Source organism: Suncus etruscus, chromosome 7 (assembly GCF_024139225.1).
Source record: "Suncus etruscus isolate mSunEtr1 chromosome 7, mSunEtr1.pri.cur, whole genome shotgun sequence".
Lineage (NCBI taxonomy): Eukaryota > Metazoa > Chordata > Mammalia > Eulipotyphla > Soricidae > Suncus > Suncus etruscus.
Genome location: NC_064854.1, coordinates 7293739 through 7319883, shown reverse-complemented (window position 1 = coordinate 7319883; position 26145 = coordinate 7293739).

The following is a 26145-nucleotide window of genomic DNA, read 5'->3' as shown; positions in this document are numbered from 1 at the left end:
GTCAGCTCCAGGCCACGCTTCCTTTGTACCCCCTCCCCAACATCTCTAACAAATTAAAACACACCCACTCTTTCCTTGCACTCTCATTTATTTGCAGTAAAAATTGTTGAAAGGCATTTCATGATTTTTGCTCCTTAAATGATCCAGTGTGTGTGTGTGTGGGGGGGGGGAGGAATAATTCATCAAAGTCGCAATTACCTGGGATTCCTTCCTCCTCCCCACTCCCTGCATGGCATCCTTAGCAATTTTTGTCACTGTTTTTTTTTTTTTTCAAACGTCATGAAGTTTTTATGATTCCTGCATCCAACAACCTGCTCCCAACCTGCCTCACTGCTTTGGACAGGCACCTAATGAAGAAGTTAATAATTTTGATTTTGCTTCTTTCCTGTCGAATCCTGGAACCGATCATTTTTCTCTTCCGGGTGTCCTCACAATCGGCCGGCTGGCCAGGCGGGGCTGAAGTGATAGAGGCTCTGACAGAAGGTTCTGGAAGGTGCTGATGCGTCATTTTGCAGGGGGAGTGGAGGTGGGGTGAGAGGCGGCGAGGTGGGGGGACAGAGCCTCTTGCTTCTCTCTTATTCTCTCTCTCTTATTCTCTCTCTCTTATTCTCTCTCTCTCTCTCTCATCCTCTCTCTCTCTGTTTTTATGACAGTAAAAATGAGCTTGAAACATCTGGAGAAATACACGTATGATTCACAAGCACCAAGCCCGGCCGTTCATTTCTTATTTCTGGATTAATTTATTGGACACCATCTTCCTGATCAGCCCGATGCCTTAATCAAGGGCAAATTGCCCACCAGCTGAGCATTTTACTTTTCTCTGTTACCGCAAATGAAGCCTAATGGGCAGGATTTGAACCAGTCGGGGGAGGGGGAGGATGGGGGGATGAAGGGGGGGGACAATGAGAAATTAGATGTAATTGGGTAGACGACTGATAACACCAGACCCCAAATGGGATTAGCTGCTGTTTTTCTTCTATCTTATTTTTCACACACACAGACCAAAAAAAAAAAAAAAAGTGAGGGAGGCCTCACAATTATTAATGGTGCGAGAGCGACCCACTCCCACCCTATTCAGACACCTCCTCGCCCAGGGTGGAGGCTCCTAGAAGCTAACGGTAATATTTAAAGATATAAAAAGGGACAGGACGATTAAAAATGTGCCCGAGTGCCTGTGGAGCTGACAGTATTGATGCCCGGGTGATCAATAGCGCCGGGCTATTTGGCTTGCTGGCCAAGCCTAAGGAAGCCGGAGAGAACCCTACGCGAGGCCCCGAGTGCTGCCATAATTCTGGTGTCAGGCTGGGAATCAGGGCTGATTTAAGGCTGCCTGTGATAGAGTAGCACCGGCTTTTCATCAGCACAAGGCCCCGGAGAGGGGGATTACATCCAGCCAGCCCCAGAGACCAGGTGCGGGGAGGCCGTTTATAACCGAATTTATAAATTCTGCAGCTGAATTTTAATCTTGGGACCCACCGATTGCACCGGGAGCATTTCATTTGTCCTCCACAGCTTCGCCCAGAACCGGATGAAAGCCAGCTGCCCCCTGCCCCCCAGCCTTTCCCCCCCATCTCCCCCCTAGCTGCCTCTGCAGCTCTGTCTGGCTTCGTTGGGCCGAAAGGGGATTTTGAGAGAGAAAATATTAGAAATAGAAGCCAGGAGGGCTCAGCGTCCCTCTTTCTGCTCCAGCTCTTCGGACATGGTTTTGCGGATAATAACTGAAGCTAACAATCCGACTCATTTTCAAGTTAGACTTGGGTAAGGTTGGCTAGGCTCACCTTTTTTCTGGGGGAGGGGTACTGGTGAACCCCAGAGGGGCACTGGCCCAAGCCAGAACATGCTGGTTCTAGATTCAGGCCCTCCCCAATAATTTTGGGGTCTGTGTTACTCACAGACCAACAGAGCTAAGCTGAATGCAGGATCTCACAGATAGACCCATCCCAACACCCCCACTCCAGATCCACTGTTCCTGGCCATTGTTCGACTCCTCACCCCCATTTCTGAGGATACTGGGGGGGGGTCCCAATTGTCCTATCTCAGTCTCTTCTGCCAGGTTTGAGGGGCAGAGGGTGGAATTCCTGGCTCCTGCCCTACTAAGAGTTGAGTGTCTCTTTGCAAGCAGGTGTCTGGAAGTGAGCTGTTCTCTCAAGGCCTCTAGTGGGGTCACAGGTGGGAGACTTGGAGAGGGCCCCACAGACTGCATAACACTCCCACCTGTCCCTTTTGCAGAGTTGCCAAGAGGTCACCCCAGTCTGGCCTGGGCATCTAAGTGTCACTGCTAGGCCTTCTTCCTCCCTCCCCTGTCCCCCATCCCTCGTACTCCCCACCCTCCCATCTCCTCCTTCGCCTTTTAATTAGTGTCCTTGATTAGGTGACCGCACCCCGGAATGGTCAAGGACCCTGGCTGTCACGCCAGGCATGGTGATTGGCGCCCAGCTCCCCCTCCTGCTGAGTCCAAGCCCCTTTGCTTGCAAAATGAGCCTCAGTCTAGAAGCTGGGCACCCCACCCCCATGCCTAGCAGCATGGTGACCCTCCCCCAAGCCCTGGAGAGGTTCCTGCTAGCAGCGACCAGCAAGCGACATGAAAATGTGGATAAACAGGAGAGTGGTATTTAAATGCATGCTGTTACCATAATTGCCGCGTGCGTTGCCTGCGTGTGAGTACGTGAGTGTCATCTCCCCAATTAGAAGCGCCATCCGTGGTGGCAGGCACCATGTCTCACCCCCTTTGGAGATTTCCCCACACAGCCAGGATGGCGTGAAACATATGGCTGCATTGCTCCATCATTATTTACTGGATGGAACAGAATGCGGATGGCTTCCAAATCATCTTCAACGCTGAGGGTCAGGGGCGGCCCAAAGGTTTCCTCAAGGAGAAGATGGAGGGAGGCTGAACCCCACCTAGGGGGTACCCAGACCCCTACCCTAAGGCTATGCCTGGAAGCCTGAGCTGAGCTTTTCTCTCCCAGCCATGAAATCTGTTCCCAAAACAACTTCCCACTTCTCCTCCAGGACGTGTCGCTCACTTTCCACCTCGTTCGGCTTTCTATTAAGTAGTCAAACACAATAGGAAATTATCGTCAAAAGAATCATTCCTGGATTAATTAATCTCCTCTTTACCGAGGGAAAGACAGTAAAAGAGAGTGTAAGATAAGAAAAGAAAATGAAATTAATCTCATGCCTTCTATGGCTGCCTGTTCCTTTCAAGCTCTTCTGCATCCGTGCATCTTGGGCCCTGCCTGGTTCTGTGTCGCAATCGCTTGGTCCTTAAATGAAATATCTTATAAATCATTTCTCTGGGGATGATATGTAGCCAATACAGGGGAAAGGTGGAGGGGGGACGGCTTTGAGGAGCCACTGTGAAGTGATCTGAACAGGAACTCACATCTTATCATCAGGTATGGCCCATACATCAGAGTGATAAGGCAAAGTTGTAGACTATCACATCCTACCATCGATAAATCACATTAACGCCGGGCTGCCATGATCAATTCTGCCCTGACACCATCGCTTTCTCCTCAGAGGAGGAGAGATTCTAAGAATAAATGTGGCGCAAACTGTTGGGAAAGTTTCCCTCAAAGACTCTGAACTCTGCTCAGTGGGAAAGAAAGGAGCCTCAATTGTAATTCCAGGAGAATTCACCACTCGATAGAGCTGGTGACAAGCATGCCAACCTTTGGGGGCTGCTGCTGCTGGTGGTGGTGGTAGTGGGGTGCTGGTTTGCGCGTCTCTACTCCCACAGTGTCCCAAACGTCCATGGGTCCCAGAGAACATTCCAGCTGGCCCTGCACCCTGGCCTGATGATGTCAATATAATGATGAACCAGCCCGCACTCCCACCCAGGTTTCTTGACATTCCACTGAAAAATGCATTAGCTCCTGGCAGGACCATCCAGAAATTAATTCCCAGACAACCGAACATCATTACCCATGATTGCCCTGGCTAACTGCTCTCTGTTAGCAAATTTGGGGATGGAAATAAGGTATTTCCATCCACTTTATCATCCAGAGACCTCAGTCCTTCCTTCGTGTGTCTCCGGCGAGTGCTGTTATTATAACCCATGTCTGGAATTACTATGACTATTAATTCTGCAGAAGCAGACTAACCTCCCCAGCCATCAGCCTGGTGCCTTTGAGTCTCACTTCGGCCTTTAATCTCTACTCTGGAGTTGTTGGCCAAGGTGCGAGTTTAATTTCAGCCCAGTGTCGGGGTGACTTGCTTTTGGAATAAGGAGTGAGTGTTCACCCCTAACTGGCCCAGGTTGAGGCCACTCCCAGGGGGAAGCTTGCTCTAGGGGGAGAAAAGGCCCTCACAGGCTGAAACTGGCTGCAGCTCCTTTGCAACCTGTCCAAGATACTTTCCAAGTGCCTTTCAGTGAGGGAAGTCAGGGAAAGCATGGTGGGTTCCGGTGGTCTTGCGGTGCACAGAAACCCTCAAGATCTTCTAAGTAGGGGGTTGGAGAGATAGCACAGTGGTAAGGCATTTGTCTTAGATGCAGAAGGACTGTGGTTCGGGTCCTGGCATCCCATATGGTCCCCTGAGCCTGCCAGGAGCGATTTCTGAGCATAGAGCCAGGAGTGACCGCTGAGTGCTGCCGGGTGTGACCCAAAAACAAACAAAAACAAACAAAAACAAACAAAACAAAACAAAAGATCTTCTTTTTTTGTTTTTGTTTTTGTTTTTGGTTTTTGGGCCACACCCGGTGACGCTCAGGGGTTACTCCTGGCTATGCGCACAGAAGTCGCTCCTGGCCTGGGGGACCATATGGGAAACCGGGGGATCGAACCGCTGTCCATCCAAGTCTAACGCAGGCAAGGCAGGCACCTTACCTCTAGCGCCACCACCCGGCCCCACAAAAGATCTTCTAAGTAGCCTCTCAATCCACATGTACCCCAACATCCTGTCTCTGTAGATCATAGGTTCCTGTAGTTAATCTCATCTCCCCAGAGTCCTTGATGATTTCTGGTCCCAAACCTTTTCCTGGGTTTTAAGCATCTGTAGGCTGTCTGTACCTGAAGTGATTTTCTCTCTGTGCTGTCTCTCCCTGGATGCAATTTTCTCTTGGGCCTTTTCCCTGCTGCTGTTCACCTTCACTTGCTCTGGCTCAATTCTGTGGCCGCTGGAGCTGAGTCCACCTCCTGGTAGCCGGAAGTTAGCTGTCCTCTTGTCCTTCTTCCACTGATCTCAGCTTGCCCAGCCACCATCTTCTATTTGAGTTTTGGTGTCAGTGCTAAGCTGTGGCCACGTTTCACTTTCACTGTCAGATTTCCCCATTACCAGCTCCTGGAGAGACTTTCTTTGCCCATGGTGGGCTCATGGTTTCTTAACCCTAAATCACTTCCCCCAGAGATGAGTTTATTTCTGGCTTCTCTGTTCATTTTGTTCCACAGACCTGTGTGTCTGCTTTTATACCTGCTGTTCGAAATGTGATCACTTTGCAGTATATTTGAAGTTGGAGAGTAAGAAAGCTCCATTTTTGGATCCTCCCTTAGAGATTTTTTTTTAATGTTATTTGAGGTGTTTCTAGTTCCAAGTAAATTTTACTATTTGAGGAGGGGGTTCTTATTTATGTGAAGAATGTCTTGGGGCTTGTAATAGGGAATGCATTGAATCTGTATTGTTTTCAGATCATCAAATTCATTTGATGATGCAACTTTTTCCATTTCATCTGATAAGGGATTAATATCCAAGATAAGCACTAAGAAAAATAAAAACCTGTATTACAAACTAGGACAAGTGTCCCAGAGGAATAATACAGTGAAGAGGGTGCTTGTCTTGCACACAGCTGACCCAGGGTCGGTCAGTCACCAATACCCTGTATTATCCCTCGAGCACTGCCAGAAGTAATCCCTGAGTGTAGAACCAGGGAGTAAACCGGGAAAATTCACACATCAACATGCTTTCACATGCATTCTCACACATAGATTTATGTTAAGTCACAAGCACACCCTCACACATACTCACATGCATACATTCACACCCACACATGAACACATCTCTGACACACACACTCACCGTCTCACACACATATACACATTCTCACACGCTCACACACATTTATTTTTTTATAAATAAGTTCTTTAATTGAATCACTATAAAATACAGTGTTACAAGTGGTCCATGATTGAGTTTTGGTCATACAATGTCCAACATCCTTCACCAGGGAATTTTTCCTGCTACTGCTAATGTACTCCCTGCCCTCCTCTCTATCTTTCCCCTGCCTGCCTCTATAGCAGAAATTTTCTTTTTTCTTTCTCTCTCTTCTTTTCCCCTTTCAGACACTATGGTTTGCAATATTGATGCTGAAGGGGGTATCGTACATATCACTATATCTTTTTTTAGCACCCTATTCTTGTTCAGAGTGATCATTTCCAACTATCATTGTTACAGTCGTCTCTTCTCTGCCCTAACTGCATTCCCTGTTCTTATGTCGTTTCCTACCATAGACTGATCCTCCTGGTCCTCGTCTCTATTGTCACTGTATATTTTACCATACTACCTTTTATTTGTCTTATATACCATATTCTTTGAGTATTTTTTTCATCGTCTGATCATTTCCTTTTAAGGCTCTTTTCCAGTCTCTTCTACTGTATGGAGTTGTTCTGCATCTTATCTTCCAGCTCACTGATTCCAACCTCAGCTGCTGTTACTCTGTTGGAGAAGCTTTCCAGTGAGGTTTTCATTTCGTCTATTGAGTTTTTCAGTTCCATTATTTCAGTTTGAAGTTTTTTCATTTCTATTTTCATATCCCCTTGATTCTTATTTGTGGTTCGTTCAGCTCAATCTATGTTTTATTTTATTTTAATGAGGATCCTTCATATTTCTTCTCTAAACTCCTTATCTGAGAGGCTAAATAAGTGGTTGGCACTTTTGGGGTCATCAGAGTTGCCATCTTCATTCTCTATGCATGCTGTTAGCCTGCATTATTTCCCCATTGTCACACTTGTAGTGTGATGTTTTCTTTTTTTTTTTTTTTTTCTTTTTTTGGTTTTTGGGCCACACCCGGCTGTGCTCAGGGGTTACTCCTGGCTGTCTGCTCAGAAATAGCTCCTGGCAGGCACGGGGGACCATATGGGACACCGGGATTCGAACCAACCACCTTTGGTCCTAGATCGGCTGCTTGCAAGGCAAATGCCACTGTGCTATCTCTCCGGGCCCGTGTGATGTTTTCTATGTGTTGTGCTGGGGCTCCTTGGCTAGCGTCTTAATATCATAAATCATGAGAGTATTCTATGTTGATCCCTCTTCCTCTGACTCACTTCCCTCAGCCTAATCCTCTCCATGCCCACTCATCATCCAAATTTTCACATTTACACACAGACACATTCTCTCACGCATAGTCTCAGCACATCCTTTCACACATTTTCACGCACGTTCTCGCCTATAAACTCATGCGTCAATGTACATTCTTACACTCATACACACACTTTCACATAGACCCATTCATATGTTCACACACAGCCACATGTTTTCACATGCTCACTCTCACAACCATTCTTTCACACACTCAGACCCACAAAGAGACACCCCCCCTCACACGCTCACAGGCACACTCTCACATCCAGGAGAGAGACCTGGGTCCCAGCCCTTATCCACCTCAGACACACAGTCCTAATAGATCAGGGGTCTCAAACTCGCGGCCCTCTGTACAACATTTTGTGGCCCGCGGCCTACCTTCAAATATTGCAGTATTCGCAGATAAGCTTACTGAATAATCGCAATAAAAATCGCACTAGTAAGAAAAAAAATCGCATTAAACATTCGCATACCCCAAGCAGTTCCGTTCGGGGTATGCGAATGTTTGATGCGATTTTTTTGCAATTTTTTTTCTTACTAATGCGATTTTTTATTGCAAATATTCGGTACGTGAATTCCCTTATGCGGCCCTGCCTCACCCCGACTTTGCCTCCTGCGGCACCCAGGTAAATTGAGTTTGAGACCCCTGCAATAGATGGATGATGGATCTGGGAAATCAGTGGAATCTCACTCGTGTACACATCCAGTTTTTTCAGCACAATTCCTCACTCGTCTCCATCCTGCACAACCTAGAATCCTCAAGGCTCCTCAGAGATGATGGCAGCTTCTAGCTTGAACCTGTCATGGGGAGACTCAGCCTGGCCATGACTGAATGCTGCCATGGTCCAGGCCTGACCAAGAGCCCCTCACTGCCCTGCCTCTGCCCAGCTGGCACCTTGGGTTTCTGTGAAGGGTAAAGCCTGCCCTGGACCCATGGGAGACAAGGTGGGAAGAAATTAAGTTTGTTCCTGGGGGAACAGAGCCTTGCCCACCACCCCTCTGTGCCATGGTGCCGGTTGGAGAGAATGGTGAGTAGCCCCACCTCGGAGAGAAGCTTAATGGCCATGGTTTGGGGGGCAGCTGCCCTGACCTTGGCCAGATAAACCCCACAGCAGGAATCAACATCGCTGAGTGGGGGGTCTGTGTGCTAACAGAGCATCAATATTTGTTCTTTGGCTGGTGAAGCGCTGGAGCTGGCGGATGGGCTGCAGCCTCATCAGGCAACCGGCCTGAAATGCCCCGAAACTACCCTTGTAAGAGCAGCCATAAGCCTGATCCTTGGGTCTAGAAAAGCAGCCCTCCCTCCCTCCCTTCCTCTCTTCCTCCTTTCTTCTCTCCTTTCCCCCTTCTTTCCTTTCTTTCTTCTTTTCTCCTTCCTTTCTTCTTTCCTTCCTCCCTCCTTTCCCCTTTCTTCTTTCCTTCATGCCTCCCTCCCATCCTCCCTCCCTCCTTTCCTTTCTTTCCCTTCTTTCCTTTATCCCTCTCTCCCTCCCTTCTTTTCTTCCTTCCTTCCTTCCCCTTTATTCTCTCCTTCATTCCTTCCTCCCTTCTTTCTTTCCCTCTCTTCCTTCCTCCTTCCCTCCCTCCATCCTTCCTTCCCTTCCTTCCTTTCTTCTTTCCTTCCTTTCTTCCTCCCTCCTCCCCTTCTTCTTCCCTCCCCTCCCTCCCCTCCCTCTCCTCTCTATCCTCCCTCCTTCCCCCTCCCTCCCCTCCCTCCCCTCCTCCCATCCCCCTCCTCCCTCCCTCCCTCCCTCCCTCCCTCCCTCCCTCCCTCCCTCCCTTCCTTCCTTCCTTCCTTCCTTCCTTCCTTCCTTCCTTCCTTCCTTCCTTCCTTCCTTCCTTCCTTCCTTCCTTCCTTCCTACCTACAGGGCTTACTCCTGTATTCCTGACTCTGTACTCAGGATCACTCCTGATAGTGCTCCTGGGGGTCCATAAGTGGTGCCGGGGATCCAACCTGCGGTGGCCACGTGAAAGATGTGACACTACCCATTGGTCTTTGTGGCCCTTTTGCTCTCTCTGAAGAGAGCTTTGTCAAGCCCCAGCTCACACACAGCTGTCTGGGCCAGTGTGGACTTTGCTGGTCCGTGATCTAATTACTTACTTACCACACTCCATTTGGGGCCATTTTAGTTGCTTTCCAGACATCTACCCAACCCGCAGGTGTGGTCTCTCCCTCTTTCCCCAAACCCCAAGTCTCTATATGCCTCTGGCCTGCAATGTTGCCTGATCTAGACAGTGGCTTGGCTGTAGCCCCCTCTCTGGACCCTTCCTGTCTCAAATCTTCTTCCACAGTAGAACTTGGGGTCTTTCCAGAGGATCCCTGGTGAGCCCCAGTGGGCCCCTGTGCTTCCCTCTTGGGTCTCAACAAAGGACTTTTGTTTCCCACAGAATTCTTTTCAGCATCAATGTTGTGGGCTGCTGGCTCCATGGAAGGCCAGAAGGGAGGAAAGCAGAGAGAGACTCAGTCTTTCTGGCCACAGCACTGACTATGGGGCAGTGACAAAGTCAGCAGTGCTTTACTGTACACCTATCATGTGCCAAGTCAGGAGAGACACTGCCAGCATGGGCCAGTCATCATACATGTGTGCAACTACACCCACATGGCCCCGACCTTCCAGGGACGGAGGAGACAGTAGAAGTTACTCAGTGGCGGGGCCGGGCGGTGGCGCTGGAGGTAAGGTGCCTGCCTTACCTGCGCTAGCCTAGGAGACGGACCGCGGTTCGATCCCCCGGCGTCCCATATGGTCCCCCAAGCCAGGAGCGACTTCTGAGCGCATAGCCAGGAGTAACCCCTGAGCGTTACCGGGTGTGGCCCAAAAACCAAAAAAAAAAAAAAAAAAGTTACTCAGTGGCGAAGTTCTCAGGGTACAGCTGAGCTGGCTACTGGGTGCTCAGGAGATGCTTCTTCAGAATGAGAAAGAGGACTCAGGTTAGAGAGGGAGGTAGGAGGAGGGTCTGGAGGCCAAGGTTGGACCCCCTCCCCTTCCCTGAACAAGGCTATGAGGAAAGGGGGGCTAGTTAGGTCTCCCCCACATTTTTAGACTTTTGCACTTAATTTCTGTCTCCAGCTCTAAAAAGGCTGGTGGGTCTAGTTTGAAAAGTTAGATGATTTCTTTTTTTGGGGGTGGAGGGTCACACCCAGTAGCGCTCAGAAGTTATTCCTGGCTCTATGCTCAGAAATCGCTCCTGGCAGGCTCAGGGGACCATATGGGATGCCAGGATTTGAACCACTGATCTTCTGTATACAAAACAAACAAATGCTTTACCTCCACGCTATCTCACCGGTTCCTTTTTTTCTCCTCTTCCTCCTCCTCCTTCTCTTCTTCTTCTCCTCCTCCTCCTTCTTCGTCGTCGTCTTCATCATCATCATCTTCTTCTTCATCGTCTTTTTCTTTTCTTCTTCTTTCTTCTTCATCTTCGTCTTCTTCCTTCTTCTTCTTCTTCCTCCTCCTCCTCCTCCTTCCTCCTCCTCCTCCTCCTTCTCCTCCTCCTTCTCCTTCTCCTTCTCCTTCTCCTCCTCCTCCTCCTCCTCCTCCTCCTCCTCCTCCTCCTTCTTCTTCTTCTTCTTCCTCCTCCTCCTCCTCCTTCTTTGTCTTCTTCTTCAAAAAAAAAAAAACCACCTTCAGTGAGGTGGGTCCCAATGAGGAGTTTAAAGGGGCCCCAGGCTTTCCCCATTTCCCACCCTGCTCCGGAGGGAAGATTTGGGTGAGGGTGGTGAACTTCCGGGCTTCCAGCTCTTAAAGGATCTCTTTCCTTCCTGGGAGCCAAGAGCTTTTGTCAGCATGGGGGAATGACAGCACAAGAACACAAGAGGTGCTGGCTTCAGGAAGTCAGAGGAAACTTTCCTTCCTACCCATCCATTCTGAAAATATATACAATTATTTGGATATCATTGGGTTTAATCGGTTTGTCATATACCGAACGTCTATGTTGTATACTTTCCTTCCCGCCTTGGCTCACTGTTGTGTATGTAAGCATTTCCATGGGATTATTATGTTACTGATCCTACCTTGATCTGTGATTGTGCCCTACCCTAGGGTGTGACCTGGCATTCTGCTCCTACCCTAGGCTGGTTCCTGATTCTGATGTATAAATGCAAGGGTCTGTGAAGGCAAGAAAATTTTTCCAGGGGCTGATTCTGAGGCTTTTGGCTTCAGCCTTATGCATGGAATAAAACTGTTACCTTCAGAAGCCTGACTGCCTGTTAGCTTTATACCTGCCGCATTCACCTCAGAACCGCTGGCTGAACAGGGAAGCAGACACGTGGTCCGAGCTAGAGGAGAAATACTTCATTCTCCATTCTTCCATCAGTCAACCCCATCAAGGGTTGTTCTGCAACAGTTCACCACCCAGAAGCCCATTTTTAGTCCTTTACTCCCTCACTCCCACCACCTATTACCCAACCTTTAACCATTTTTATCCTCAGTCTTGGCTCCCATGAAGCACATTATTATCCCCACCCAAACTAGCTGCAAACCAAAAGTGAAAAAAATAGACTCTCAGGCTGAGAAGAAACCATTACTAGGTTCCTACTTATCTACTCTCAGCAGCCTCCTGTCCTCCACCTTCCTTCACTGTGTAACTATGGTTGCTACCATACTAGGTTTCTGATTAGTTCCCACTCAAAGACATTTTTTTCCAATATGAAACTGCTGGGAGTAATTTTGAAGACTCCAGAAGGCCAAATCACAGACCAAAGTGGCATCCAGGATTCAGCACTCTCCTTCTGACTATTTTTAATGACATAAAAGGGACATGCATATCTCCTTTGAATATCCTAGATGTATTCCCTTAAACACTACAACTCTTATTGAATATCCCCTTATACACTGACAATTGTGCCCATAGTTTTTTGTTTGTTTGTGTGTTTTTCTTTCTTTGTGATCTGTTCAACAAGTAATTATGGTAGAAGAGTCTTTTACTTTAGAATTCATATTAGAACCAAGTTAAGGGGATTGTTGGACTTGTTTCCTCGGCTCCTCAGAGGCACGGAATAATACATTGTGGCATTGTTCCTCTTTTGCATAGGTGCATTAAAATGAGAAAATACTACATATGCAAACAAGTTATTATCTAATAGAGATAGAAACACAAATTTTGTAATGCAGTTAGGCCTTATACCCTGAACACTGGCATAATGACTTGGCTCAGGCCTCCAAAGAATGGGCATTGCCCATACATCCCTGAACCATTAACCTTCTATGGAAACAACCACAATTGTCTACAACATAACCAGGAGGCAAACCTCTCCCAGGGGAGACCCTGCCACTAGCCTGGCATTAACTTTACCTCAAGAAGTGTTCCCTTGACACCCAGATGACTCAGCGACAGCAGAAACTTGCTTGCAGGGCAGGATGCTCCACATCTGATGGTGAGGTGAAACTGGAGGACGCTCCACATCCTGACTTTGATGAAACACAGAAACCACACAGAAACCAGAATCTTTCTGGCACAGAAATCAGAATCTTTAACTACAGAAACTGAACAACAACAACAACAACAGCTAATGTGTGAAAAAATTTCACTGTGACCACAGAGAATGACTCAGGGGTTGGACAACCTAGTATGCCTGGAGCCTAGAGTCGGTCTTATGCCAGAGAACTTCAGGAATAAGGTCTCTTTGTATTTAGGACAAGGCCTTTTTTGCCATTTTACCCATATTTTGCTGGGCCTATGCAAACAATAACAATTGCCACTCTCACACCGTTATTGCTGTATTTTTTTAAACTCTTATCTTTAAAAAAAAAAAAGAGCTTACTAAACTTTCTGCTGGTGCTTCAATGAATTCATTGTGAGTCAATAGTTTTCAAAAATATTCTTTCCTTTCTCTTTCATCTCTTTAGTTTTTCTTTCAATTTTCTATTTAAAAAAGCATGTTGCTTTTGGTCTTCCTAAAAATGTATTATTATCAGTTATGTCAACTATGTAATGCATTTTCTTTAAATAAATTAATTTTAAAAAACTTTTTTTTTGTGGTGGCACTTAGGGGGGCATATAGGTTGCCAGGAATCGAGCCCAGGTCATGTTCCAAGGAGAATAGGCAGTTCTTTATCACTGTGCCATACTAAGCAAATTTCAGAATCACAAAGGAGATATGAGGGCAAGTGAGAGCTCAGGGAAGTGAGGCTACCCTTCCCCTGCCCCCCCATGCCTGGGTGCAGGGGAGGAGGAGGAAGATGGTCAGGAGCAAGTGGACCCCTGACCTCAGCCCTATTTTCTTAGTGAATCTTCATTCTTTGGCGTTCCAAGGCTGTTTTTCCTCCAGCTTATTCAACTGCAAGGAAGTTGCATGTTTCAGGGACCTCAGAGGAAGGATGCTCAAAGCAGTGGTTCCCCATGAAGTCTCATGGCAGAGCATGCTGAGCTGAACCCTAGCACTCTTGCACGTCTGTGGAATTTCTGGCTACTGCACCACCACTCAAGCTAGCAGGCACCTGCACCACACCAGGTGCCTCCCCGGGGCAGCCTCTCCAGCTAAGTAAATCAACTATCTGAGGTTCATCTTAGTGGCTGGAGAATTCAGGAATCAGTCTGAAATCTACAGCCTTAAACCAACAACTCAGCACTGTTATGAAAATAACTCTAAGAAAGAGAAATATGGCCAATTATTGGAGCTCAGTCCTCTTATTCAAAATGCTCTCTACTTGTCTATGAACCATCTCTCCACCTATTTATTCACCCACCAGTCTTGCCATTCCTGCACCCATTAGCCACCTGTCATCAACTTGTGAATCCAAATGCCATCATTAATTCATCTGTTCACCCATTAACTGTTTCATTCACCTGTCATCTGTCCATTCTTTCTTCATCCACCTATCCATCTATCATTTATCCACCCATTTATCCACCTATTCATCCATACAGACATACAATTAATTATTCATCCATCCACCCTTCATCCATCTATCCAATCCATCTGTTATTATTCATTAACCATCCATCTACCCATCATCTATTCACCCACCCATTCATTCATCCTCTATCCATCCACATATCTATCTATCCATCTACGTTTCTATCAGGACTCATTCTGATAGAATGATCCATCCACTTATCTATCTTCCCATCTATCATCCATCCATCCATTTATTTATTCATCCATCCACTTATCTATCTATCCATCATTATCCAGTAATCATCTACTGTCCATCTACCTATCATCCATACATCCACTTATTCATACACCCATCCATCTACTTATCTATCCATTCATTTAAATACCCACCCAACTATCAATCCATCCATTCACTTATTCATCCATCCATCCATCCATCCACCCACCACCTATCTACCGATCATCCATTTGCCTATCCCATTTATTCATGCATGTACACATGATCTTTCTATGCCTGGATTCACTCATCCATCCACCATTATTGTTATAAAGAAAGGTCTTCCAAATGTTCCACCTACAACCTGTTGGAGCGCTGTTGAGAGATATATAAAGAGTGGGCGGAGCTTGGTGCTCAAGTCAGTTGAGGCAGTTGACTGGCTGGCTGGAGGGGCAGAAAGGGACTGGACACCGAGCTAGTGGCCCCTTTTTATGATTATTGTTAGATATATTTAAGAAAGTCTTGCTTTAAGACTTCCTTCAGAAAACAGCAATTGGAGCCCGAAAAAGCTGAACCTGAACCCTCAGATACTGTAAGTGAAATGCTTTATTGAAAACTTCCTATGGAGATCATTGGATGGCTGATGTGGTTTGTCACCTGATTGTGCCACCTTGTTTTAAATCGATTGGTTCTGTGTTAGTCAAGTGGATTGTACTACCTTGTTTTAAACAGATTGGTTTGGCATTAGGGAAAATTCTTGCTGTCGGATGGTTGTGGTCTGCATTTCAAATGAAAATGTATAAACACATTCCTACCTTTCCTGCACTGTCTCTATCCTTCATAGTAATTTCTATCTTGGCTAATATTGTTATGGTAAACTTATTGATTGGCTGGTAGTTTCTCAGTGACAGGCTGAACTTGATGTACAGACCAAACTTGGGCCATGGTGAATTTCTCTTTTACACCTTCAAATTCAAGCTACAAGATAACAATGAAAGTGTTATAATTCCCTGGTGGAACAATGTTAAGTTACAGTCCCTCTTATTTCTTGGAGATAACATTATTTTGTGCTTGATGAGAGAGTTCTCATGGAGAATTCCATAAATATCTCCACTAGTGATATGACCACCAACCCTTAGATTTTTGCAAGGTGTAAAATCCCATTTTCAATTTCTGCTAAGAGCAGGCACATTCATTCCTCTGAGAATGTAGATACTTTTGGTCTTAGCACTGATATCTGACAGAGGTCTTTGAATACCACCAAAAATGACTCCCATGATGCCAGGTCCAAGCTCTACAGAAAGTGGTTTATCGGTAGGAAGTACAGGATCTCCAACAGTCAAACCAGAAGTTTCTTGATACACTTGGATAGTAACCATGTCACCCTCCAAACAGATAATCTCTCCAACCAATTCACTTTGGCCCACTCTTACCAGTTCATACATGGATGCACCTGCCACTTCACAGGCTGTCACCACAGATCCTGAGACTCCATGCGCATAACCAAATGTGTTTTCTTTATCTTCATCAGCTATTTTGGGTAGCTTGGAGAAATCCATCATGTTAATTTACTAGGCTGCATTTTACTAGAAAAGTATACAACTCAAGCGCTGTTGTTCCTCATCAATCTCCCAGAATGGGAAATTGATTCCCATTCCCCTAGCCCCAAATAATCCAGACACAGAGCAACGTCAAAAAGGGGTCACAAAAAATAAGGGGGTCACAAACTCAATGTCCAGTCCCTCTCCGCCTACCACCAGCTCCACCACCTCCAGCCAGTCAGTCAACTGCCCCAACGGACGCCAGCACCGAGCTCCGCCCACTCTTTATATATCTTTCAAAAGCACCTCTACATGTCGTAGGTGGAACAACAGACAGACCCTTCCTATATAGCAATATATCATCATAATATGCCCATTTTCAAGAAGGCATCATGGAGCCAATACACATTTATCAAGTCAGTCATCCTGGGTCACAGTAGAACTCATCACAGTGGCCTGAGATGTCTCCAGGATAAAGAGGCCTCATGCCAGCAGGCTGACTCATGGTTGGGCATCTCTTTCTGTCAGGGGAGATCAGGGAAGAGAACACACCAGTTTCAGATGAGCCCTAGGGGCTTGGTGAACACAAAACATCTCTACTTGGCAGAGAGATTCGGAGACAAAGAGACTGAAGCAGGAGGGGAGCAGAGACCCCACAGTAAGGTTGTTGTGAAGGAAGCCAGAGTCTAACATGAGTCGACTGGGTGTCTGCCCACCTCCTCGTTGTGTCTGAATGTTCCAGAATGAGTCCAGCTGCTCACGGTCAACATGCCCTTCTTTGAAGTTGACAACCCCTGATGGGTCTCTGGGGCCTCCAGGCTGCTGCGTTTATTCTTGGGGTCCCAACAGACAATAGCCCAACCACTACCTGCAGCTCCCCAGGCAGAGAGAGGAACCACTGCCCAGTGAATCAGCTGGTTCCTCACAGGTGGCATTTTTGGAACATTTTACCACCAGGTGCAAAGATTGGCGATATCTTTTTTTACCCCAGGAAAAGAGAAAATGTTTCTTCTCCCCCCACCCCCCATTTTTTGCACATTTTTTTGGAGCCATATCTAGTGATGCTCAGGGGTTACTACTGACTCTGTCCTCAGGAATCATTCCTGGTGGTGCTCCCGGGACCCTGTAGTTTGCTGGGGATCAAATCTGGATGACTGTGCAAGGCAAATGCCCTACCCACTGTGCTATCGCTTTGGCCTCCAGAAGATAATCTTGTGCAGAAAAATCCAATGTGCCCTTGTAGATTCTCTGTCCTTACAGTGAATGGAAGTGAAGGAGAGTGATGGGAGACAAGGCCCTGAGCTGTGAAACAAATGGAGCAGAGAGTCAGGTCCCCCATTTCCTAGGGCCACTCTCTGCTGGGTCACAAGAGGCAAAGCTAATTCAACCTTTCATTTCTCCTGGAAAAGGATGCTTGGAAGTGTCCCCAAGGAGAATTTTAAAGGTACAGCTTTGGGCCTGTAGTCAGGGAAGATGTTCTAGAGAGGGAGCACTAGTACAGGAGCAGAAGGACGTAGCCAAAGAAGAGTTTGAAGGGTGCAGCAAGGAGGGATGGGGCCAAAGGGCTAGGTGTTGGATGGGGAGCTCGGCACATCCCAGGAAAGTGGAAGGACCTGTGTGCTGGGAAGCAGCCAGACACAGTTTGGCTGAGGGTAGGGGGCTCTCAGGCCTGGTTCCTCCTCTGGTTGCAGAAAGTGAGCTTAGGGTCTGGATTGGGCAGGGATTGGTTAGGGAGCTCATGGTATCACTGGAGGGGAGAGGAGGATGAGGAGTCTGCTATGCAGATGAGTTTATGTGACCTTCTAAGTGATGGCCCTGGGGTGAGATGCCCAGTGCCCACTAGACTGTGGGCTGGGCACTAACCATTCTCCTAGGCTGGGACTGAAGACAAGACAGGCAATGGGAATGGGCAGTCTGGGGCTGAGAAGACTGGAAAGTTCCTTGTGTCCTTTTTGAAGAAGAAGAACATTTCCACACCCAGGAGGGAGCTACATGTTTATGACTGGGTTTGGGGGAGAGCTATGGGATTGGAGGACACAGAACTTAAGACTGAACTTCAACTGAAGTGCTAGGGAAAGTCAGGAGGTGGCAGGGTAGTGGCCAGCCTACCCAAGACTTATTTTGATATGCTGAACCTACCTGAACCTGGAACCCACCCTAGACTCTAGAGTATGGCTCGGCCTGTCCCCTCCCTTGGTTTCTTTTCCTGCCCCCTTGGAGTCAGACTTCTGTCCTCCACAATAGACAAAGCCTTGACTCAACCCTGGAGATGTTTTCTACCATTCTAAGACCACCTAGGTGCCTTCCTTGTGCATCAGGCTGGAATTCTGTGCCACTGAGATGAGACATGGTGACAGTCCCAAGTGGATTGGGTGCCAGCCCTGCCCTCTGGCTGTCCCAAGGGATGGCCCTGGTGCCCACAGCCACCTGGCACAGAAGGCTTTTTTGGGGGGTGCACTTCCCGGCAACAGAGAAGAGCGTGGCCAGGGGCTGGCGCATGGGTACTTTGTAAGTGTCAGTGTCTTGGCCCTTCTCTCTCCCCCGAGCACAGAGCGAGAGAACATGTTGGCAGTTACTCGTGTCTTTGATGAATTGAACAATCGGGAAACAAATTAATTATTACTTAACGAAGGCATTTGGGGAGACATAATCTTCGCAAACAGGAGGCGAGAGAACAAAAGTGGCACTCGCCGCCCCGAGGAGGGACGCGCTCAAGTAGAAAATCTTCAAGGTCCTTCTCAACTGGAAAATTTGCCTTTTCTGGACAGGCAGAATGTGGCTTCGTGCAGATAAATGTTGACGTATGGTCCGTGCAGCTCAGGAGGGGCAGCGGGGCTGTCCCAGGCTGGCTGGGCCATCACTCCGTTGTCACCACCTGGGGCCCATTCAGATAAGACATGTAGAGGGATGACTTGGACCCAGGTCCTGCTGTGTGGCTGTCACCGGTATCACTGATGGGGAGGGGGGAGAAGGGGTGGGGGGAACCCTTCTCTATGGCTGCTCTGGGGGGCCAGAGGGCCTTTGATCTTCGCCTCCTCAGCCCCAGTACCAGGGCCCTGGTCAGCCTCAGCTCTCTGGAGCTGGGAGATATTTGTGCTGAATTTCTTTTGTTTTTTTTCCTTTTTTGTTTGTTTTTTTGGGTCACACCCGGCGGTGCTCAGGGGTACTCCTGGCTCTGCACTCAGAAATGGCTCCTGGCAGGCTCGAGGACCATACAGGATGCAGAGAATTGAACCGAAGTTTGCCAGGCATTGGCTGCTTGCAAGGCAAACGCCCTACCACTGTGCTATTGCTCTAGCCCCATTTGTGCTGAATTTCACATGGCAATGTTTTGCTCCAAGAGGACGTTCCCAGGGTGGGGGAAGCCAACAGCAGGATTTCAGGGCCTCGCTCCCATCCCCACCTTGGGCCTGTACCCCAAGAAGCCAGGGAGGGGGTCTTCCACTCATTTCCCCTCTGCCCATCCCTCCAACCCTCCCTCTGTGCATTTGCTATGGCAGTTTCCCCCAGGCTCCTGACAATGTCTGCCCTGTACTGACTTGTGCTAAGGTACCCCTTGGCTTCTGGAGCTGCAGAGTTTAATTTGCCTCAGCCAAGTGTGAGCCATGGGTGGCCCTCACAATATCCTGCTGCTTCTCCTCCTGGTTGTGCTAAATAGATGTAGCTGTGGGTTCAAGTGTCTATAGCCCAGAAGTACCCCCAACACCCCACAGGCTTAGGACACGGGGAAGCGACAGAAATGTGGGGGGTGTCCGGCTTCTGCTTGTCTGAAACTTTTCTCATCTCTCGGACTAGAAATGAAACATTTCCCCCATATTGGGCACCTCAACTCTCCCCAGAAGCTGTACCACCACCAGTGATAGTAAAAACAGACAAACCCCAAATGAAGTGGTGTGTGTGTGTGTGTGTGTGTGTGTGTGTGTGTGTGTGTGTGTGTATTTATGTGTATGTCCTAGACATTGCAGTGTCCAGTCTGTTTTGGTTGGAGCCAACAGGGCTGGGGACCCCTAAGCCAATCGCAGGATACTGGGGGGAGGAACCAGGGCCCCTCTCTTTCGAACCACACCCAACCCTTTGAGATCCTGCCTGGCCTGGGCTGGCCTCCAAAGTGATTTTTGGAAAAGCACGAAAATGAATTTCCAGACTCACATCTGGCAGTGAGCGAGGATGAGAACAGTAAATGTTATGAAAACATGAGTTTCTTCATCTGCAGGGGCTGAGTAGAGCAGAAAATTCCCTGGTGAAGAGAAGGCAGCTTCGCCCCCACCCTCCCTATTCGCAAGTGCTGGGTGTGGACTAACCTCACACCCACTTTCCCGTGCTTTCGAGGAGGATGTCTGTGACCGAGTGGCCTTTCTAAAAGACAGTGTGTGCCCCCTCTGCCCCCCCCCAACAAATCACCCAGGGTGGGTGAGAACAGAGGGATCAGGAAGGATGGGGCTGGAGTGAGTTTGCATCCAGGGACCGATCTTTCTTGTCTTCTGTAATGTAATTACGACCCAATAATACAAACAGAAACATCTGGAATCCTGCGGTCCCGCCTCTGTCCTGAAAGGGAACGTGAGGCCTCCAACTTTCTTTCCCACTGGCAGCCAGAGAGCTCTGGGGGCCCTGGGAATGGGCGGGGATGGGGTGAAAGTTTTTCTGCTCCTGGAACAGTTGCTTGAGCCCCTCTGAGGGTCAGGAGCCATCCATCAGGCCCCCCCTGCCTCCGCCATCTGAAAAGCCAAATGACCACCCCAAACCCTAACCAGCAGAGAGGCCTGGAATGGCCCCCTCCAACAGTCCTTTGCAACACACCAAGAAAAACAAGCTCTGGCCAAGCTTAGTCCTTTGAGTTTCTTGGGGAGAGTTTTGGCTGCACCAGCAGGCCTGGGAGGCCTTGGCTCCCAGAATCAGGCCCAAGGAAGAGGCCCTGGCCAATGTGGCCATCAAGGGAGTGAGCCCCACTTTCCTTCCCTGGTGAGCCCATTCTCCACCCTCAACATGCAGCTTCTTTTCAGGCCTCCAAAGAAGCAGAGGGGAGTCTATGAGGCCCTCGGGGACACCCTGTGTCACACTTCACAGAGAAGCCACTCCCGCAGACACAAACAGAAAACCTGAGACTTTCTGTTTCTTGAGATTGGTAAGATCTTTTTAGAACATGATCAGAAAGCAGAGAGAGACCCTCTCCTGGGAGAGGGAAAAACTGTTTCGCAGTTTGGCATGGTGAGTCCTGCCTGGAATTATTACTGTTGCCCTGGGAAGGGGGGTGACTGCTCAGAGGTATCTCCATGGCCCTCAAGCAGGAAAGAAGCTCAGGAGAATTTGAGAAACACACACACACACACACACACACACACACACACACACACACACACACGCATGCATGCTTTTGAGGTTCCCAGCTCTGTCTTTACTCCACACCCACACAGCAAAGCAGAATAAGCGCCAGGTGTCCCAAAATGCTGACAAACCTAGAATTATGGCTCTCCTGGCTGCAGAGCTGGGGAGGGGAAGCCCGTTTTGAGGGCCAGATGTTGACTGTGGAAGAATTTACCGAGATGCGGTATTTTATAAGGGGGCCCGGACCCCAACATAAAAGTCATTTAAAACACTAAACCTATTCGGGGTGGTGGTGGTGGTGGGGGGAGTCAGAAATCCATCAGGCAGTTTGTAAATCAATCGAATTTCAGAAGAGATCTTTCTTTTTCTTTAGGTCATGTAAATGAGACAGTCATAAATAGGGGAGAAACAGATCCTGGGGGGTGGGGGGGTGGCTCAGCCCCCTCCCCTGGCAAGAAGCTGACTGCAGAGAGAACACAGTTGGCCCTCGGTTGGCCTCGGAAGAAAGGCAGGAAGGTAGCAGTTGAGCGGGGACCCCAGGACTTGATCTGGCTTCTCCACACCTCATTCCCCTTTCCAACTCCCCATCTTTCTAGAGAGCCAAAAAGGGGCCTCACAGCCTGGGCTCCCAGAAATCTCATTTTAAGCCTCTTGTGTTGGAGCTGTTATGTTACATTTTCCGATTTCAAGCCGGGCATGGAGCGGCGATGCTCTGTGATCGTTTTATTTATTTTGGATATTTGCTTTGGAATGTCTGTGTGTGGCTACCGCCCTGGCCTCTGGGCGCCCTCTTGATTTAGGGTCGTGCTGAACATTCCAGAGCAGACGTGTCGGTGGCGTGATCCAGTCAGAGACAGTTCCTGACAGTTGCCCCCAGATCCATTCCAGCGCCACCTTCGCCGGGCCTCAAAACCCCCCCCCCCCAATCCCTGTGACAGTTTTGGAAGCTGCTAGCTCCACGGAAAGAGGAGTCAGCAGGCCACCCCCATTTCTACTAGGTCTTTGTGTGGGTGTCCAGAAGCTACACACATGTCTGAGGAAAATGTGTGGACTTTCTAGACCCAAGAATCACGTTGGCTCATATGGTCAGAGTATTCCCAATGGGACAAGGGTGGACATGGATGGTGGCGGCCATTAGGCCCATGACTTATTGGCTGCCCCGGAAAACTTGACCAGGGTCGGGAAAGCTCTCACTCTCGCCCTTGCCCTCTCTCCTTCTCTCCCTCTCTCCTTCTTTCCCTCTCCCTTCTCTCCCTCTGTCTCTCCCTCTGTCTCTCCTTTTCTCCTTCTTTCTCTCCCTCTACCCCTCCCTCTCCTTCTCTCTTTTCTTCTTTCTCTCCCCTCTTCCTCTTTTCTACTCTCCCTTTCTCTCCCTCTCTCCTCTCTCCCTCTTTCCTTCTCTCTCCCTCTTTGTCTCCCTCTCTCTCCCTCTCTCTCCTCTTTCCCTCTCTTCTTCTCTCTCCTATCTCCTTCTCTCTCTCTCCTCTCCTCTTTCTCTTTCTCCCCTCTCCCTCTCTCTCTCTTTCTGAGTTCCAAAGGCTTTCACTGAACATGCTTTTGTTAAAAAATATATTTTTAAGGATTTTTTTTGTTTGTTTAGGGGGGTTACAGCCTATAGTGCCCAGGGATTTATTCTTGCCTTTGTTCCCAGGGTTTACTCTTGGAAGTGGTTAGAGAAGCAGCAGGGATGGATGGGACCCAACTCAGCCAAACACAAGCCCCTTTCTTCTGTACTGTCTCTGTAGGCCCTGTAAATAAAGTTTTATTGGAATACAACCATGTTCCCCTGTATCAGGGCTCCTTTATGAGAGTCCATAGGGCAGAGCAAGCACAGCCAGGTGAAACCAGGCAAGTCGCCAAGAGGAGTGATCCCAGAGCACAGAACAGGAAGTGATCTCTGAGCACAGAACAGGAAGTGAACCCAGAGCTGGGAATGAGCCCAGAGCACAGCTGGGTGTGACCAGCTGCAAGACTACTCAGCTTCTCAACAGGATTCACCAAAGTGGAAACAGGCCCTGGGAACTCCAGGCTGGTTGGGCCCCCCGGGAGAAGAGGGGGTTGCTAGCTGGGCCTTTGGAGCTGGCCACATGTCCCGCTCAGCCCAGAAGCCAAAGTCCTAGCAAGTGCAATAGTCACTTTTGATTTCAACCCCAACTGGATTAATTCAACAGGACTTTATTGCATACTTTTCATCACTGCCGGACGGGAGCGGCCACACCTATAACACAACACTCTTACCCTCAGGGGCTGGGACACATTGAATTTTATAAACCACCCAGAGGTCTGGCCCGTGTGAGGATCTGGGAGGTGCTGGCCTGGCCCAGCCCCCCACGGAGACTTCCCCGGCCTGTCGTCCAATCTTCCCAGGCAGGAATTAATCACGCCTTGCTCACGCACTGGGCCAGACCTACTTAATGCCTTCTCTAAAGCCTTATTACATGGCCGTGTTGTATATTATATTCTTCTCTGCACACCAGCTTTGTGCCCCTCGTCCCTGGGCCAATAAATTAGATTTCGATTACGAGGGGAGGGAAGGCAGGTGTGTGCATATCTAGTGGCCAGAGATATCTTGATTCAGACAGCTAGGTGGCCGGCCTGCAAGACCAGGAGGGTTCTGTCAGGTCGATGCCCAACTTCTTTCCCTACACCAGTCTGCTAGCCACAAAGTCTGCCAGGCCACTTAGGACCCCAACTTGGGCTAAGAAGATTCTATGTCATGCTCCTTCCCCACACCCAAATCACTTCCAAGTGACCCGTTTGCGACCCCAGCTAAGAGACGTGTCCTGGCTGACCCACACAGACCCCTTCTCGGGTTCCAAAGTCTTCCAACTTGAGACGTTCATATTTTCTGAGTGCCCCTGGGGGACCCGAGGCCTGGCCGGCAGACATGGCGCCAAAGATACTGGGACCCAGGCTGTTTAGCACAGCCAAGTCTCGTGTTAAGGGAGAGAGGGACAGAAAGAGGCCTGTGGTCTCCGCATATTGGGATGCAGGATCCAGGATCTCTGGCTGGACTCTCCAGGACTGAGTTTGGACTCTGGTGTCTCATAAATCTTCCGGGCACCTTCAGGGTCATAGCTTGGGCCCTCCTTCCACCCCCTTCCCATCCCCAAAGATTCTTTCAGAACTCAATCCCAGGACTGAGAGAGGAGAGAGCCTGTTGCCATCATTATCCTCAGCTGCAAAGCAGGGTGGTAGAGGAAATGCTGGTTTCCCATAGTTCCCTGGGGCCAGGACTGATGAAGGCTAGGTCTCTGTGCAGGGGTGAGTGGTGGAGGAACTACTGGCAGGCTTCAGGGTGATCTTTTCTTGAAAGGCAACTAAGTTTGGGGATGGTCTGGGGTGGGGACAGAGTTTGGGGAAAACCCCGGATGGCCCCATGGTCCCAGGCAGCACCCCTCATAGTGGTAAGCAGAGCCATGGTTTGGGTCTGGGGTACGACTCCAGCACTGGAGCTCAAGGGCCACCAGGACCACCAGCTGGGGGTAGCCTGGGGTTGAGTGAGCAGAGACAGGCTGAGGAATAACCCCTGGTCCCTGCAGCTTTTCCCAAAGACCCAGAGCCAACCAGCCTGGTGCCCACAGGGTCCGGGTGTGCAGAGGCAGGAGTAAACCCTAAACACCAACAAGCATCACCCCCACACAGCGCCCCAAAATAAGTGAGCTCAAGAAAGGTACATGGAACCTTATAAATCAGTTTAAATAAAGTAATTTTTAAAAATCTGAATGAAAGAAAGGAAAGAAGAAAGCAACTTTCCCACGAGTGAGCCAACTTCAGGCATGGATGGGCCCAGGTATCTGTGGGCTGTCACTGGGTTATTTGTCACCTCTTCTTTGCTGGCCTGAACATTTGTGGTAGCTAAACTGCTCTGTGCATCCATCCTCCAGGCCTGGAAATGTGAGTGCAGGAAATCCTGCCTCTTCATAGTGCTACTGATCCTGACTCTCAGCCCTCTGCCCACCCGTGTCAGTGCTCAGGAGTCACTGTGGCAAATGGTCTCTGCTGGGCAGAGGAAAAGGTGGGGTGCAGGGGCCAGTAGCGGGGGAGCTGGTGTATCCAGAGCAGTGGTGGGGCAGGGCAGATCTTCGTGGGAGGCTTCTCCCTGAGTTTACTTCCATGCACTTGTTGGCATTGTAGAAGGTCACTCGGAAACCCTCTTCCTCCCAGGCCTCCCAGATTAGACCAGCTCCTCAACCACAGGACCCCCGATCTGCACATTTTGGGGATCCGTGTGCCACAGCCCCCTGCACCAAAAGGCTGATTTTCTCTCTTGGCCGTGGTAGGTGCCATTTGTAGTGAACCGGCTAAATCTTTTTTGGAAGCAGGCAGGGTATAAATTATAAATAGATTTAATTTAAAAAACTCAATAGGGCAGTTTCTCCGTAGGGCTCTGGTCCTTCTCCGGCTGCCAATTTCCCTCATTACCTAGAGGGGGGTGGGCAGTCAGGGGAGGGGCTTGATTAACCCTTGGGGTGCCTCATTCAGGGCTCAGCTCTAGCACAGGGGCCAGAGGTGCTGAGGGGATTGGGGTAACATGTGAGTCCCCTACTCCCCTGACAGCTGTCCTCTCCCCCAGTTGTTCCCCAGCTCACAAGTGGGCCTAGCCTCCCAGTTTTCTCTCTCCATACACAGGCCGGTCTGGAATCCTGGAGCTGGAGAGGAGCCCATGGGGGCCTCAAAGACCACAGGCTTGCTCGGGGGCTCACCAGGTTCCTGTGGGTGTCTCTCCTGTGCATGGGGTCACCTGACAGATGAAGGGCTGTCTGGTATAGAGGGGGAAGCCTAAGGAGGGAGTGCTCAGAGGGGTGCTCCTGCCCTGGGCCTTGGTTTCCCCCTCTGCTGCTGTGATGACAAAGTGGGGGGTCTGGGTAAGGGCACTTACCAACCCAGATTCCAATCCCCACCACACTGCACCCTCATAAAAAGGCAG